Raw genomic sequence first — 18,064 nt, 5'->3', positions numbered from 1 at the left:
CCAGTTCCATTACATTATCCTTGAAGCATGTCAACCAAAATTGCAGTGTGTATCCAGGTTTCTTTATAAGGGTGGGACAGTTACTCTATTTTGTTGCCTTTTTGTCACAGCTAACAAATTATACTAATGAACATAGAAAGTCTACAGAAATCCCAAAATTCAATTTTTAGGACATCATGTAAAGGTTATAAGTTATCATCTAACAAGAGTATTTTAAGATAATTTCCCCCAAAATTGCCTTTTTTTTTTTTTTTTTTTGCCTTACTTGAGATGTGATCTATAAGTCAGCCAATTAACAGTCTGACTAAGAGCTCTGGGTGTTAATCCTACAGTTTATGGTTTAACTGTAGGAACATTTAATGTCATCAGAAAAATATGGACGTTTCTCTGTATATCACCTCTTTCCACAGAGTTTATAAAAATGCTAAATAAAATTAGTGCCAACATCTAATTCTGAGGAAACCATCTATTTTTATAATTCTCCAGCATTTATCCCATTGATCCTGCTCCTTGGTCTATATTTCTAAACCAAACTCTTATCCAGGGATATCCTGGTAAATACTCAACACTCGGGTTTGTCTGGGGATGGGGACAAGATTGATTTGTGGCTTGTATGTAGTATTTGCTTATTTCCTTAATGTAAATACTCCTACAATGGCCAATTCAACAAGCAGTTGACTGGCTTGCAAAATGTATGTCAACTAGTTTGCAAAATTCCTGGAAATTTCACAACTGGTCTATATGAGCTGCCTTCAGCAAACCACTACTTTCATCTTTTATAATATGCTGTCATCAGATCACACCATGACTGAAATTGAGGGACAGTCTATGTTAAGCCTCCCTAAAAGTATAGAATGATGGCATCTACTGATTTTTCCACCCTGCAATCTAAATATCTTTCAATCCCTGAAAGAACTGTGATTTATTCATTTACTTCCAGAAAGAAGTTAAATTGAATGGATTAGTTAGATAGAATTTCCCCTTCCTGAATCTGGTTGGCCTTTTGACAAAGGGGTTATAGGTACATATTAAGGTTTTCAAGCATTTTACATTTTCACCCAGATTTCACTGGTCTGTCTGATTTGGAGTTACAAAGTTCTCCTATCTGGGGTAACCAGAGTTACACCTGCACCCCTGGTGGATGAAAATTACTATATCTACTATACAGAAGTTAAAAGCATAAATAAACCTAAACTTAGGCACCTATTTTTTTTTTAATTTTAAGTTTATTTTTATTTTTGAGAGAGAGACAGAGAGAGTGGGCAGGGAAGAGGCAGAGAGAGATGGGAAGAGAGAATCCTAAGCAGGCTCCACCCTGTCAGCACAGAACCCGATGTGGGGCTCAAACTCATGAACTGCAAGATCATGCCCTGTGCTGAAACCAAGAGTCAGACACTTAACCAACTGAGCCACCCAGGCACCCCAACTTTAGCCATCTACTTGTGAAAAAGTCCCTACCCTACCAGGTCAAAGTCCAAATTGTAGATGTAGAGGTACAATTTGGTGGCTAGAGAAGATGGTGATTAGAACAATCACCACTACCAAATGCTATCATTTAGGTGACTGCCAGCCTTTCTAGGTGGCCTAATCTAAGCTTGGAGTGGGAGAGAGATCTCACTCTTTTTCCCTCAAGAGCACAAATGCCATGAATACACATCCTGGGTGTCTGCTTTGCCCAGATGCTGCAGGACCCATTTTGAGAACCAGCAGTTGTGGGGGGAAAGAAGGGTTAGGCAGACTCCCAGGAGATGAGATGGTTGGTCAGAGCAGTGGTGGCCCAGGAAGCAATATGGCTGATGGTGGCCATGTCAGAAGTAGATGAAGGTTCTCTTAATTGTCACCCTTATTTCTGGACTTGCCCATGAAAATCCGATGAATTACTGACATTTCCCTGAGTAAGGGGAATTATAGTCAAAGAAAAACTGTTTCCTAGTGAAAAGGAAAGGAAACTTAGTAATTAAAACTTAGTAGCTTCCCAAATAGGATATTTTTTCAATGTATTGCTTTGTTTTCTAGAAGAAACAATAGAAATTCACAGGTCATCTAAAACTATTATTTTAGCCAATTATTTTCTCTCTACCTACCATTCATTGTCAGGTTTATTAAAAGGCAGAAAACTTTTTTCTCCGTTCCTCTGATGGAGGTGCTAGGGGGCATTTTTTTTTTTTTTAAGTGTATGTCCTGCCAAAGCCAGCACACTAGAAGGCAATTTTTAAAGTTAGAAGGCTATTTTAACACAAGGCATTCTAATAATCAGGTAAAAGAATACATAACTCAGAAACTAAAAACATGCAAAAATTTTTAAGTATTAAGGTACTTTTTTAGTAGAATGTCTGCCAGCTTTTAAAAACTCTGTATTACTCCAAAACTTGGCTACATTTTGTGAAAGGAAGCTCACCTAGAAAAACAGAACTACTAAAATGCAAATAAAAGTTTTATTGGATCTTATACTTTCAGTTGACATTCTGTACATGTAACTAGTGTTTACTTTTTTAAATGCTATTCTAGGGGCGCCTGGGTGGCTCAGTCGGTTAAGCGGCTGACTTGGGCTCAGGTCATGATCTCGCGGTCCGTGAGTTTGAGTCCCGCGTCGGGCTCTGTGCTGACCGCTCAGAGCCTGGAGCCTGTTTCAGATTCTGTGTCTCCCTCTCTCTCTGACCCTCTCCCTTTCATGCTGTCTCTCCCTGTCTCAAAAATACATAAACGTTAAAAAAATATTTAAAAAAAATTCTATTCTATAGCATTGCAGCCAAATGCTTCCTATGTCTTTTACGTGGACAATTCTGAGAGATTTTAGTGTTAACATGATAATATAAACAGACAAAGGAGAATTTTGGTTAAAAGAATGACAACTTTGGGAGTTCTAGTTATATTAAGCATCAGTAGGACAGAAAAACACATTCCACAAGTATTAGAACAGGAAATAAACCTGTAAAACAGGCTTTTCTTTCCTATTGTTCTCATATTTTTATATGTTTTATTTCCTGAGCTCTCCTTCTACTGCTTGTTCAAGCTAGGATTACCAAAATACCTTGCCCCTGCCTTGCCCAGAGCGAGTCTCTGCAGAGGGCGTGCTGTGTCTCACGTGTGCTTACTTAGTGATTGAGTCGGACAGTTGGAAGTTTTGTTCCGGAAAATAAAGACCTTATGGGGTGCTCCTGGAACTTCCTTTTCCAAAAATTTTCTCCACCCCAGGAGAAATAGTGTGAATTTGCTACACTTTGTTTCACCAGGAAAACAAATGACTCATCCACAGTATCTAAAACTCTGACAACTGCTATAAAATTAATATTCTTTACTGATCGAAATCTACAGAGACGAATTCTTAAAGACATCTTTAATAACTACTATCCAATTTACAGAAAATAATTGCCCAAAGTAAGGTCCAAATCTTTGTTTTGTTAACTGTCACATCCATCCCTAAGACCTAACAAAATATCTGGTACATAGAGGGCATTCAATACATAGGCAATGAATAAAAGAATAAGCATTTGCACTACCTCTGTAATTATGGCAACTTGAAGTGTGGATTAAAAAATCCATCTAGAACTATAGGAATGAGTTTGATAATAGTATGCGGACTCCAGAGCAAAATAATAACAAGTCTGTCAATGACTGCAAATTTGCTTTTATATTCCGTTCTCTAAATAATCGCCTAGTCATTCAACTACCTCGGCTGAGCACCTCCCAGTGCATGGGATGTGAGCGAGGTGCAGAACCCACAGTGTCTCCATGTATATGTAGATGGTGGAGGGTGAGTACTGTGGCTTACAGGTAAATGATTATAACAGTGAGAACTATAATAGAGATGTGTTCTACCAGGAGTTAAGGATGAACAATGGGCTGCTTCAGAGGAGGCTCTGAACCTTATTAATTGCCAAAGCCGCATCTTTCTAACACACAGTCAGCAATTCATTCTGAAGTTGCCCCCAAATTGTGACATGCTTCCTAAATCTAAGAAAGATTAAATTCTGATAATATGTGGTTAGTATTAAGTGCATTTGTTTATTTATTACTTACAGCTGTCTGAGGAATAGTTTACAAACTCTAAAATTTCATCACTTTATGTAAACAGTTCAAGGAGTTTTGGTAAAAATATTGTGTAAGCACCACCACAATAAAGTTTTAGAAAACTTTGAGAACCCTCAGGAGTTCTGTTAAGTCCTGCAGTTAATCCCCATCCCGCACCCTGGCATCGGGCAGCTACTCGCCTGCTCCCCATCTCTACAGTTTTGACTTTTCTAAAACTTCACATAAATGGGTAACACCATATGCAGGTTTTTATATCTGGCTTCTTTCACTTAATGTTTTTGCTATTCATCTGTGTGGTATGGATCAGTATTTTGTTCCTTTTTTGTTCAGTAGCGTTCCATGGTATGGCTATACCAAAGTTTGTTTATCCATTTACCAGTTACTTGGTATTTGGGTTATAACTTTATCTCATTGTATTCCTATGCTGTGAAAATATGGAAGATCTAAGATCTATATTATATTATATATATGATAGTTCTGTATCAATAAAAATTCATGGTTCATTATTCACCTAACAAATATTTATTATGCTGCTTCTTTGTACTAGGCCCTGCTCTAGGTATTTGATGTACAGAATTATAATCTGGTTTTAATTTATTTATTTTTATTTTAAAGAGAGAGAGAGCTTGTGTGAGTGGGGGAAGGGGTGGGGAGGGAGAGAGACAGACAGAGAGAGAGAGAGAGAGAGAGAGAGAGAGAGAGAGAACCTTAGGCAGGATCCACTCTCAACATGGAGCCCAATGCAAGGCTTGATCTCACAACTGAGCCACCCAGGCATTCCTGATGTACAGAATTAAACAAAAAGTAAAAATAGCTGCATTCATAAAGCTTATATTTTATCTTTATTTTATTTTACTTTATTTTATTGAGAGAGAATGTGCCCACACAAGCAGTGTAGGGGACAGAGGGAGAGGGAGAGAAAATCACACCAGAGTGGAGACAGATCTCATGCCTGTGAAGTCATGACCTGGGCCAAAATCAGGAGTTAAACACTTACCCTACTGAGCCACCTAGCTTACATCTCAATAAAAGGACAGAAGATAAACAATGAACACAACAACTCAGTAAATTTTATAACAATTTAGAAGATGAAAAGTGCTATGAAATAGAGAAGAGTAAGAAAGATTGGATTAGCATGGATCAAGCAGACGAAATATTTTTAACGTTATAGATTTGAACAATCCAGTTGACAAGCTTGATGAGAGATGTATGTGGAGACTTGTACTCAAGAAATAGCAACTATACAGTGAGTTAACACTGGATCATATGCAAAATCTCAATAAATTTTAAAGACTTCGTATTAATCCACAATCTCTGACCATCGTGTAATTAAATGTATTGATTTCTTAGAAATCAATAGGAAAAAGTTAAAAACAGAAACAAAAACATCTTCCACATATTTTTGGAAATTACAAAAAAATGCACTCCTAAGAAACACAAGGAAATCCATTTGTAACTTATAAAATGTTTAGGACTAAAGAACAGTGAAAGTATCACAGAACATGTGGGATGATGTTAATGTGGTAATTAGGGGTATATTAAAAGCCCTAACTGCATTTATTTAGAAGGAAGGAAGGAAGGAAGGAAGGAAGGAAGGAAGGAGGGAAGGGAGGAAGGAAGGCAGGAAGGAAGGAGGGAAGGAAGGAAGGAAGGAGGGAAGGGAGGAAGGAAACTTGGTTGTTTTAGGGAACAATAATATACTCACACAAATAAATTAGGTAAGTATTAAACTGATGTGGCTGAAAACGAAAAGAGAAAAGAAGAAAAAGAACAGAGAAGAAAGGGAATTTTTAAAAGGTTAAAAAAAAAAAAAAAAAAGCTGAGGGCCCAAATGAAAGAACTAAAAATCAAGAGAGGTGATTCACTGCTTTGGTATATTCAGTACCTTCATTCATCCATGTGAAAAGCAAGTGCTGACTCAAGGAGAGAAGGCTCTATACTTTTGAATGAAAAAAGTCATTGGAATGTAAGTCAAGACAATTCAAGATGAAAAACAGAACTACCTGGAAGTTACAAGAGCTGAAACATCACTACTAAAAAGGTGAATTTAAAATTTACTATTTTGCATTCAGGGGAAAATACCGATGCATTTTTAGTATTATTTAAACCACTTTCATTATTAAATAGCTCAGCATCCTATAACTAAAAACAGATGAAGAACTCCTATCTACTGCTTATTTTTGTTTCCTTTAGAGTAAATATCTCTTTGTAATATTTTTTATTTGTAGTACAATGGTATCTTTAAAACTCCAACTGGCATCGTAAGGGAATCACAAACAAAATAAATAGTTTCCCATATGTAACAGGCTTAACTTCAACTGTTCTTTACTTTTATGCTTCTGGTACTTAAAAACAGGAAAAAACAAAACAAAACTATAAGGTTGGTTCTTTAAAATATATTTAATTTTATTGAAACTTAAATCTAAATCTAAGAAATGCCTCCAAGTAACGTAACCCTCTAGGGAAAGTTGTACGTTGAAGAGGCTTTATGATATAAAATGGATTTCAGTAACTGCAAATTACTTCTCAGTTAAGGGAAGTTGACACATTCTCCAGACAGGTGATGCAGATGGAAGCTGAGAAGGTGGGTGAGGCACCTGCATGTATTCAGACTTCATCTTTCATCAAAACAAGATTTATTCAGGGAGAAATCATGCAATCACACAATTAATAAGTAGCCATTCAAAATGGGCTTGGAATATTCCATTTTAAATGTACACACCCCTCTCCCAAGCAATGAGGTTCTTTCACTGAAGTGTTATGAGAATGCACAAAGAAAATTTCTACAGAGGAAAGGAGAACTCAGTATACAAAAAGAAGCAAATTTAACCTGAAAGTTTTATTGTTATACTTTTTTTTTTAAAGTTTATTTATTTTTGAGAGAGAGAGAGAGAGAGAGAGAGAGAGCGCACACACACAAGCCAGGGGGGGACAGAGAGGGAGGACAGAGGATCTGAGGTCTCTGCACTGATGGCAGTGAGTCGGACTTGGGGCTTGAACTCAAGAACTGGGAGATCATGACCTGAGCCCAAGCTGGGCGCTTAACGGGACTAAGCCCCTCAGGCGCCCCTATTGTTATACTTTAAAAGACAAATATGTAGCAGGAAAAAATGCTGTGAATTTTGTTTTGCTGTAAAGTATTCCAAAGCCCACATGAAGCCCCCAAGATTTCACTGTTCTTCTGATTATTTGGTTTCTACTTCATAGGTGTATATGCAGTATGGTTTTGTGAATCAAGGAGTCATATGGTGATGTATTTCTTTGAACCAATGCTGAATACAATATTCAGCTACGTTTATTAATAAAACGGTCAATATTAACATACATTTCCCATTTGAGTCTGTGACTTTAGGGTGATAATTCTTGCTTTGTTTCCACGTTAAATATTATTCTATTTCATCTAGACAGGCAAAAGTACTATGAATATTTAGTAGTATTCCCATTACTTATGGCAGTATAGAATACCTGGTACCTTACTCTGAAAACTGATATTACCATCTGAAGAATGGTTCTTTCATAGCTTGATAACACTGTACTTACTAAAAATTCATAGCTTATTTTCAACCCACATTCTATCTAGGTTTACCTAAAGCTTTGGTTCTCAAATCTCTGTGTGTCTCCCTCTTTTATTACTATCAGAGGACTCATCTTCCCTTCGATTTCATTTTCTGTCTCCATGGGTTGACTTAATTCTCAAAACCTCACCTCCAGTTCTCCTATATGTTATGCTCTAAGAGACATGTTGGCTTATATGTTGAATCCTCTGGGACCTTAATCTATATATTTCTATAGCAACTTTCCCATGGAATCTGTCAAGGTTCTCTCCTCATCAGTCTCCAACACTGGATTGAATGTCATTTGGAGGCCATGTCGTATTTACCATTGTAACAGCAGCACAGAGTCAGCACATGGGTAAGTGCTCAGGAATTTTATATAGGATGTATTTTATATAGGAAAGGGAAGGAAGGAAGGAAGGAAGGAAGGAAGGAAGGAAGGAAGGAAGGAAATGGTAGGAAACTATGGAGCTGCTTCATTCATTCAACAAATATGTATTGATTGCCACTGATACGCATGGGGAAAAGATAGTAAACCAAAAAAAATCTTTTTCTTCATACAGCTTACTTTCCAATAGTAGGAGATATAGAGAGGTAGGTAGGTAGGTAGGTAGATAGATAATATGAGCAATTTCACTCCTCTTGGGCTTTCCATCCATATTTTTTATTTGGGATAGTCATTAAAAAATGATACAATGTATACAACCTACATTATTCTATATTACTATATTACTCTATATCATACAATACAATAGGCACCTCCAGCCAGATATCTTATAGTTGCAGATGATAGGTCCACAGGTATTTATTTGTAGGTCAAGAATGGATCACAGGTCACAGTCTTTGGGAGCCTAGACTTACACTTTGGTCTGTCACTGATTTCAGTGACTTCCTAAGAATTGCTTCTACAGTTCAGATATGCTGGGTGGAAGTGGACAATTCAGCTTTGCCAGTATAATATATTTTTAAAGTAATCTCTATGCCCAGCGTGGGGCGTGAATTTATGACCCTGAGGTCAAAAGTCTCATGCTCTACCGACTGAGGCAGCCAGCCACCCCTCCACTATAATCTTTTTGAATGAAATATGCTATAGGTTCATAAAGGCCATATATTTTGATATATAAACTACATTTCTCCTCAGTTATTGCTATAGTGTATTTTTCTGGCTCTGGCCCTCTCTCCACTCACCAACGGGGAAAGTGTTAGTTAGCTTAACCATCTGGATTTTTTCCTCAGCGGCTAAGGACTCTTCCTGTTCCTCTTACACCTCTCCATCAATTCAAATTAAATTTCACATATATTCTGCTTCCTGTAGTTCTCCATTTTTACTGAATAGATCTTCCTTTCGAGTAATCTGTGTTCCCACCCGTATTAGTTATCTATTGCTGCATAACAATATTACCACAAATTTAGCAACTTAACACAACACAGAGTATCTCTTAGTTTTTGTGTGTCAGGAGTTAGGGCACAACTCAATGGGTCCTCTGCTTAGAACTCAGGACCTCACAAGGCTGCAATCAAGGTGTCAGCTAGAGCTGTGGTTCCTCTAAGGCTTAACTGGGGAAGGCTATGCGTCCAAGCCCGGTGAGGCTGAGGCAGCATCCCATTCCTTGTAGAATGCCAGACTGAGGGCCTCTGTGTGCTGCTGGCTGTGGGCTGGAGGTTGCCCTCTGTTCCTTACTTTTTGGCCCTCTCCACATGGCAGCACACAACATGAATTTGCTTCTTCGAAGCCCGGAAGAGAGCGTCTCCTAACAAGGCAGACATCGTAATCTTACGTAACATAATCACACACACATAATCGCACACCTCCTTGCCATCATCTATTGATTAGAAGAAAGCCCCAGATCCCATGCATTCTCAAGGAAGGGGGCTTGCACAATGGTGTGAATATCGGGGGGTTACCTTAGTATCTCTCCACCATACTCTCAGTGTTAAGCAACGTTTCTTGCATGACCTCAGTCAAATGTTTCCTTCCTGCAAAAGCAGAGTAACTGAGAACTGTCCCTTCCAGCTTGTTAACCTGTGTACAGTGACTTGTGGGTTAATGGACCTTTCTGTCGGGGCTGCTTCACAGCTTCACTTCTCCCACTGCTCAATCCTGCTGCTTTCCCCTCCCTTCCAAAGCTGTAGATCCCAAGAGGCCTCCTTAATAAATGCCCTGCATGCTAAGCTTTGTCTCTTTCTAGGGAATCCAACCTGTGAGAAACTACTGATAAACCCAACAAAATGGATGACCCTCAAAACCATTATACTGAAAGAAACCAGACACAAGAGTATATATTGTATGATTGCATTGATAGAGTTTTAAGACTGAAAAAACTAATGGACGGTGAAAGAAATCAGAACCGTGTTTGCCTCTGAGAGAGGACTGACAGGAAGGAGGCATGAAGGATCTTTTTGTGGGGATGGGAATAATCTATATCTTGATATAGGTTGCATGATGTCTGCATCTGTCAAAACTCACTGAATTATTCTCTTAAAATCTGTGCATTTCACTGTATGCAAATTATATCCCACCCCCTCCCCCAAATGTAAAAAAGAAAGGTAACCACATCAAATTTGGTTCAAGTTCAACTATGGTCATCCAATATTCGAAATATTTAAAGTTTCACTATGCTCAATCAAGCTTCTTTTTATTTGGAATCTGGCAGTTAATTTTTTGTTTGTTTTTGAGTGACAGAGGACAGAGTGTGAGCAGGGGAGGTGCAGGGAGAGACGGGGACACAAAATCCAGGCTCCAGGCTCTGAACTGTCAACACAGAGACCGATGCGGGGCTCTAACCTGTGAACTGTGAGATCATGGCCTGAGCTGAAGTCGGACGCTTAACAGACTGAGACACCCAAGTGCCCCTGGCAGTTAAGTTTTTGAATTGAAGTTTAGAAATTAACATGTCTGTTGTGTTCATGTTTTTGTGGATTGCAAAATTAACAGACAGGATCTTTCTGTTTGAATCATTAATTTAAAATGATACACTAATCAGCATTACACAGGTCTGTTGAAAGCCATGAAATTGCTTCTTCCACGATGTCATTTATTCGTGAATGAAGACATTGGGTGCAATATTCATTCAACTACAGATTCATCTACCTGAATGTTCATTTAGCATTGATCTCTCAGAAAAGTCTAGATCAGCTTATGTAATCATAAAATCATGTACCTTTAGGGCTGGTCTTTCCCAGAGACTTGAGATCTGTCAGTCTGTAGACAAGGAAGCTTAAGCTCACAGGAGATAACTGAGTTGCCAAGGTCAGTTGCCTTGGTCTAACCTGAAGTAGACTGACTTCCCAGGGCACATCCCACCAGGCAACCCTGCCAAAGTCTTTGTGCCCATGCTCTCTTCCACAGCTTGGCTTGGAGAAGAAAACAAATGGATTTTATCTTGTGATTTCCTCTTTCCTCCACTATGTTTCTTGCTTTAAAACAGTTGCCTCAGTAATGGGCTTAGGATGACAAGTGCAGTTGGTGGAATAAAGGACTCTTCCTTGATCTTGATAGAGACGTAATTTTTGCCAGAAAGTAGGGGAAAACAGTGCCTCTGTTGCCTCCTTGCTTTCTCCTACCTTTTATGTGGCAACTCGCTGGGAACAAGCTTGGTGAAAAGTAAACTACATTTGATTCTCAGTAGACTAGTGTGACCAAGAAACTGAGGACACTTTATTAAAAATTCCAGAGACTTTCCATCTCCAAGGAGAGATAACAGCTAGTATGTGGTAACAGGTGCACAGATTAGAACTAAGGCTGAAACATGAACAGCAGGTAAATCATAAATGTAAACACTACATTGCAATCACCTCTTTCTCTCTAGCTTTTTCTCACAAATTCAATGGCTTCCAAACAATGAGTTGTAAATCTTTGCTTCGGATGTTTTCAAAGCAACACCCAGCAAAGCAGATAAAGGCCAAGGGAGAAGAAAAATACAGAGAAAGCCTATAGTTAATGACATATTCCAGCCTCTCTACTCATCTATTTTTTTATAGTTGTTTTATTGTAACACTTCAAATGAGATCTAATTCCCATAGCTTACAATTCACCCATTTGAAGTGTACAATTGAATAGTTTTCAGGCTAGTCACAAAATTGTGTGACCATCACTACAATCAGTTTTAGAATTTTTTCTTAGAATTCTTTCAGCAAGAAACTCTGTACCCATTAGTATCCCTTCCCATTTCCCCCAAATCCCTCCAAGCCCTAGCCAACTACTTATGTCCTTTCTGGCTCTAAGAATTTCCTATTCTGGACATTTCGTATAAATGGAATCATATAATATGTGGCCTTCTTTCACTAAGTACAACGTTTTCATGGGCCAACCATGTTTTAGCATGTATCGCCACTTCATTTTGTTTTGTTGCCAAATAACACATATAATATATATTACATATATATATATATACATACACACTGCATTTTATTAACCCATTTGTCAGCTTGATGGACACTTGAGTTGTTTGCACTTTGGGGCTATTACGAATCATGCTGCTTTGAAATTCATGGACAAGATTTTGGTGAATGTATGTTTTTATTTCTCTTGTGTATAAACCTAGGAGTGGAATTGCTAGTTATATCATAATTCTCTAATTAATTGTTTGAGGACCTGCCAGGTTGTCTTCCAAAGTGGCGGCACCATTTTACATTTCCACCAACAGTGTATGAGGGTTCTGATTTCTCCACATTCTTGCCAACACTAGCTCTTATGTGTCTTTGATTATAGCCATTCGATACATGGTCTCTTACTATGGTTTTGATTTGCATTTTTCTGATGTCTAATGATGTTGAACATCTTTTCACGTGTTTACTGGCAATTTGTATATCTTCTATGGAGTTACGTCTATTCAGATCCTTTGTTCATTTTTAATTGGGCTGTCTTTTTTTATTTGTTTTTAATTTTTCATGCATTTTTATTAGTATGCAGTCTTTAATATCCAGTTTGTAATATTTGTTAGTGGTATTTGTTGCAAGACCATGATTTTTTTCATTTGAAACTCAAGATGTCTTTCCTAAATATGATTATCAAAAGAGGGAAATAGAGGCACCAGGTGACGTCTGTTTCTTAACTGAAATGATCAGTCCTACCCCCCAGTAAGAAGATGTATTTATGAGAATTTGACTTGGAAAGAGTCTTAGAGAGATTGCCTAATCCATTTTACATGTGAAAACTGAAACCTGGAAGATTTAAACTTGTTGTTCAAAGTCACAGAGTGAGCTAATACTTACTGTATGACTGGATTGAAGTCTCTCCTAACTCTTTGTCCCAACTCTTTTTATTATTGTAATGTAATAGTTCTTTATATATTCTATATACAAATCCATTATCAGATAAATGATTAACAAAAATTTTCTCCCTCTCTGGATTGTTTTTTCATTTTCTTCATAGTGTCCTTTGAAGCACAAAATGTTTTCCCTTAATAATGTCCAAGTTATCTATTTTTTCTTTTGTTTCTTATGCTTTGGGTATTATGTTTAAAAAACCATAACCTAATCCAAGATCTTGAAGATATACACCTAGGTTTTCTTGGAAGAATTTTACAGTTTTCTCTCTTACATTTAGATCTTTGGTCAATTTTGAGTTAATTATTTTGTATATGGTGCAAGTTTGGGCTCCCATCTCATTCTCTGGCATGTAGATATCCATCTGCCCTAGCACCATGTGTTGAAAATATGGTTCTTTCCCCCATTGAATTGTTGGGGCAATCAATTTATCTTTGTTGAAAATCAATTTTCCGTAAACGTGAGGGTTCATTTCCAGGCTCTCAATATTCTTCTATTTATTCCATATATAAACTACTGCCCCCAAATACACTTGGCATATGGAAAGCTGCCTTAATTCTTCCAGGTCATTGGTAAACAATGTCCTCAAAGCACCATAACAAATAGCATAGAGATGTTATCTTCATCATTTTACCTTTTACCTTCATAGTCTATTAAGGTAAAGGAGTTTAGCAGTAGCAGTGCAGAAACATCCCATTGTCCCACTTCCAGGCACGAAGGTGGCGTCCACAGACAGGAGTCAGAGAAGACTTCATCCTATGAAGGTGGAATGACCACGTCCCTTTGTAACAGCTTTACCAAAATCCAGCGTGAAACCTCAGTGCAGCCGGTCTCTAAGCAAGAGTCACCTTCCTGATGTGTCCTGTGACTGGCCTGGTCTCCAAAGGGCCAACATTTAATTATACAGGACACCTCTGAGACAGCTGGGTGCAGAGGCATCCAGGACAAATGCTTCTGTAGTGAGCAACCGTAACACCATGTGCAACCAAGGGCGTCTCTCTCCCTTTGGGAAATTTGCCAATCTCAACTTTTAAGGGAGAAGAAGAAGATTGCTGCTGAGAACACCTGGTGCTGTTCTATTGTTTGCCAGGAGCTTCCGGCCTAAATCTGGCCGGAAATAACATGGATGTTCCTGAGACAGGCTGGGTGCTATGCCTGCCCAAGGTTCCTGAATCATCCTACATACACTGGCTGCTGAAAGGTAATGGAATTTCACAGTGCTGTGAGACTATTGTAGAACACACACACACACACACACACACACACACACACACACACAGTGTCTACCAGACCAAATAGTCCACGTATGGCAGTATGTAGGCAGTCAAGGCTTAAGGTCAGGTGAGCATTCAGCTTTAATTCAGCCCCTGGGTGTGAATAGTCACTGTTTGTGGTAAAACCGACCTCAGCTCTGTTTACCTCACAGGTTATTCAGGAGTTGTGAGGGCTACTCGCCTTCCCCAGCAGGAATTAGCAGCACAGTTGGATTCCCAAAACTCTAAGCTTTGTAATAAGAACTGAAAACTGACCCAGCTTAGAGGGAATCTATCTGATGGGAAAACAAAAGCAACACACACCCATGTAGTCAGTCACAGGTAATTCGTATATCCCACGGGGAGAAACATGGCCTGAGTCAGTGGGAAGAGATTTTCGTCTGAGAAATGCTGGCTCAAATGTCCTTCAGCAGATACAGGAAAAGAAACAGGTGATCCAGTATCCTTGTTTAGCTCAAGGCTGCTATCTGATGCAGCTAGGTAGAGTTTCTTTTCCTTGGAAGAAGTTTAAAAAAAATTTTTTTTTATTGTGGATGCTATGTTTAATCACACACACACAAAAAACCCAAACAAAAACAACCCACAACAAGGTAGTTTGTTCTTTAAAAAAATACATTTCAAGACATGAACACATCAGGTAGTGGCTTTTAATCTTTTTTGGTCAAATATCCTGAGGTTCTCGAGTAAACCCTCCCCCCCCCCCCACCCCTTACTTTTAAAAAGCTTATTTATTTATTTATTTATTTTGAGAGAGAGAGAACGAGCTGAGGAGGGACAGAGAGAGAGTGAGAGAGAATCCCAAGCAGGCTCCGTGCTGTCAGTGCAGAGCTGGATGAGAGGCTCAAACTCACAAACCATGAGATCATGACCTGAGCCCAGATCAAGAGTCAGACGCTTAACCAACTGAGCCACCCAGGCACCCCACACATGCCCCTTTTTAACTATGAACGTGCATCAACAAAGTTTACCAACATTTTAAAGCCCAGGCAAAAATTTCATTCTGACACCTCTTAAACTTTCCTTGATTGAAGCCCATTTTGCACCCTCCTTCCCCCGCTCCATCCTTACCTGTTGGGCTTGAATGTCACTGTTTACAGACATACACACAAATAGGAAGGAACAAGGGAAGGAAAAGCTGCTGAGTTTGAACGGTGGCTGGTGGAGCACAGGCAGTTTGGAAGCTAGGAAGGGAGGCCGGGTCTAGCTGGCTTTCTCCAGCCCACACGCGCCTACACAGGCCAGCATGCACGCGCGCATGCGCACACGCTCACACGCAGGTAGGGAGCAGAGAAGCAGTTCTAGGAATGGAGCGCATCCCCAGTCGGCCTGTCTCAGGAACAGGAGGAGCTAGAGGGCACCTTGCACTATGCTAACCTGCCACGTTTAGAGTATTAGTCTTCCGATGCTTCAAGACTCCCCTCGCCCTGCCTTCCCTACTACCCGCCCCCCTCCCCCAACTACAGCCTTAGTGAGCGCCTTGGGATTTCCTGACCACTCTGCACCTCCCCCTCCCGCCTCTCCTCACTCACTCCACTGATCACAGCATTCCCTCCAAACCGGCCACCTTCTCTGTACCTCCCCGCAGCCCTCCTCCCACTTGTCTCCATTTACAGACAGATCCCTTTACTATGCTTTTGTCCATTGGATCGAATTCTTTTGAGAAACCTATGAGTTAAGATAACCTAAGAGTTATGATAAACTCGTACTAATGAATAAGGCACACTGGTGACTAAGCCAGCCCTAAGGGAAATTCAAATGAGGCTGTAACAACCTGCCCCCCCCCCCCCCCCCATGTCAAAGTACCTGCTGTGGTCATCAACAGGTCAGGTCCACGTGCCCCAAACAATAGGCAGGAGAAACAGGGAAGAATTTGCAGCTCACAATGCATTCCTAGTGGGACGTTGTCTTTATTGTTCCACCCTTCTGGGGTTTATGCGTATCGCCTGCAAGATGTAAATCCCCTGAATCGTTGAATAGACCCCCATAGGCGATCCCTCACCAGTCTCCCCCACTGCTGTCTGTCCACCTAAGCCACCACTTCTCTCTGTGGGCCTGGCCACATCCTCCCTATTTCAGTTATGGCCCCTCCACTGCCCATTCTCCATACAGCCAGGGCCAGCAAACCCTGCTTTTTCCTCTAAGGCCAACTTTTCATTGGTGTCCTATCACACATGAAAAAAATAATAATAGGGGCACCTGTGTAGCTCAGTCAGTTAAGTGTCCAACTTCGGCTCAGGTCATGATCTCACGGCTTGTGAGTTTGAGCCCCACTTCGGGCTCTGTGCTGACAGCTCAGAGCCTGGAGCCTCTTCAGATTGTGTCTTTCTCTCTCTCTCTCTCTCTTTCTCTCTCTCTGCCCCTCCCCTGCTCACATTCTGTCTCTCAAAAATAAAACAAACATTAAAAAATTAAAAAAAAAAAAGAAAAAATAACAATAATGTAAATCCTTCCCATGGATTAAAGCCTGCCTAAACTGTTCCTGGATGTCTGTACTCACTTTCCCTCATGCTCTCCTTCACCCTCCCCTTTCCAGCCACACTGGCCTCCTTTTGTTCCTCAAACACAAGCACACTCCCAGCCCAGGGCCTTTGCACTCGCTCTTTCTTCTGTGTCGAATGTTCTTCTCAAATATCTGCAGGGCTTCCTCCTTTCTCGTTTCATCCAAGGTCCCCCTTCCACTAATAAATTTTCACAGAGGCCTTCCCTGCCCCTAAAGTCATACCTCCCATGACTCTCTGTGTCTTTGTTTCCCTTTATTATTCCCCATTATGATTTAACTGATAATAAGCATGTATCTGTTTTATTTGAATGCATGCCCACAAAGTCAGGGTCCTAGTCTGTCTTCATCACTGTACTGAAAGAGTCTAGACTAGGGCCTGTAGCACCAAGGGAGGTGTAAATGAATGAATACAGGTTAGATTGCTTCCATGTATTGTAGGAATTTGAGAGGATAAAAGGTCCTTGATTGCTAGTAGGATTTGGAGTCGAGTTGTTCTGGGTTTGAACTTTGCTGTTACTCGTTAGCTGTGTGACCTTAGCAAGGTTTTTAACCTCTCTGACTCTCAGTTTCTCATCTGCAAAATGGAGATGGTGTCACCTAGTTGCTAGAGAAGGATGTAATGTGCATATTACAACAGATATCACTTAGTACTGGTTCATAAGTTCTAATATTTCCAATTACCATAGCAGTTATCAGCAACTAGTCCCCACGGAACGTTCCACAGTTTAGTGGAGATCTAGAATAATTCTATGTTTGTGCTTTTTACCCCTTAAAAAAATATTCCTGCTGACAAGCATGGTAGAAATTCAATCTTTACATTCCTGCTGAAATACATTAAAAATCCTTTAGAAGCAAGCTTCACCCCATCGTAGGCACTTAAGAAACATTGACTATAGAGTGTAAGAAAAATGATCACAAGACTGTTATTTTAGCACAAACATTACAAAGAATAGGCAAATATTGTTCTTTGCTGCTCTGAAACTAAGCTGTGGCGTTACAGTTAGCATGCTGAGTATAACTTTATGTCAAGAGAGAATAAAGCTTTTCTTGCATATTTTTTTTTGGGGGGGGGCTATTCAGATATTAGTGCTTAGGGGAAATTCCTTAAGAAGCATGTTGAACAGCTTCAAACCCTCCCATATTCTTGGTTAAATTTGAAGCTGAGGTCAGAGTGCCTCTTCCCTTCCTGACATTTCAAGAAAACTGGAATTCTAATTATTTTTCTATTTGCTCCATGAACACAGGAAAGGGAGCTATAGTTAGTTCAATGATAAATCATGCAAAGTGGGACACCTTTTCAGTTATATTGGAAAGACTAGGTCATACCTAAGACATGCTCGTATTATGTCAAAATGCTTGTATGTGTATTTGCAGGTGTCTATAAAATAAAGTTAATTAGATCTTAGAGGTCTGTCATTCGTTATACTATGGTTATG

Source organism: Prionailurus viverrinus, chromosome B2, assembly GCF_022837055.1.
Source record: "Prionailurus viverrinus isolate Anna chromosome B2, UM_Priviv_1.0, whole genome shotgun sequence".
NCBI classification, from domain to species: domain Eukaryota; kingdom Metazoa; phylum Chordata; class Mammalia; order Carnivora; family Felidae; genus Prionailurus; species Prionailurus viverrinus.
The sequence above is the reverse complement of the archived record's forward strand: the minus strand, read 5'-3'. Positions refer to the sequence as shown.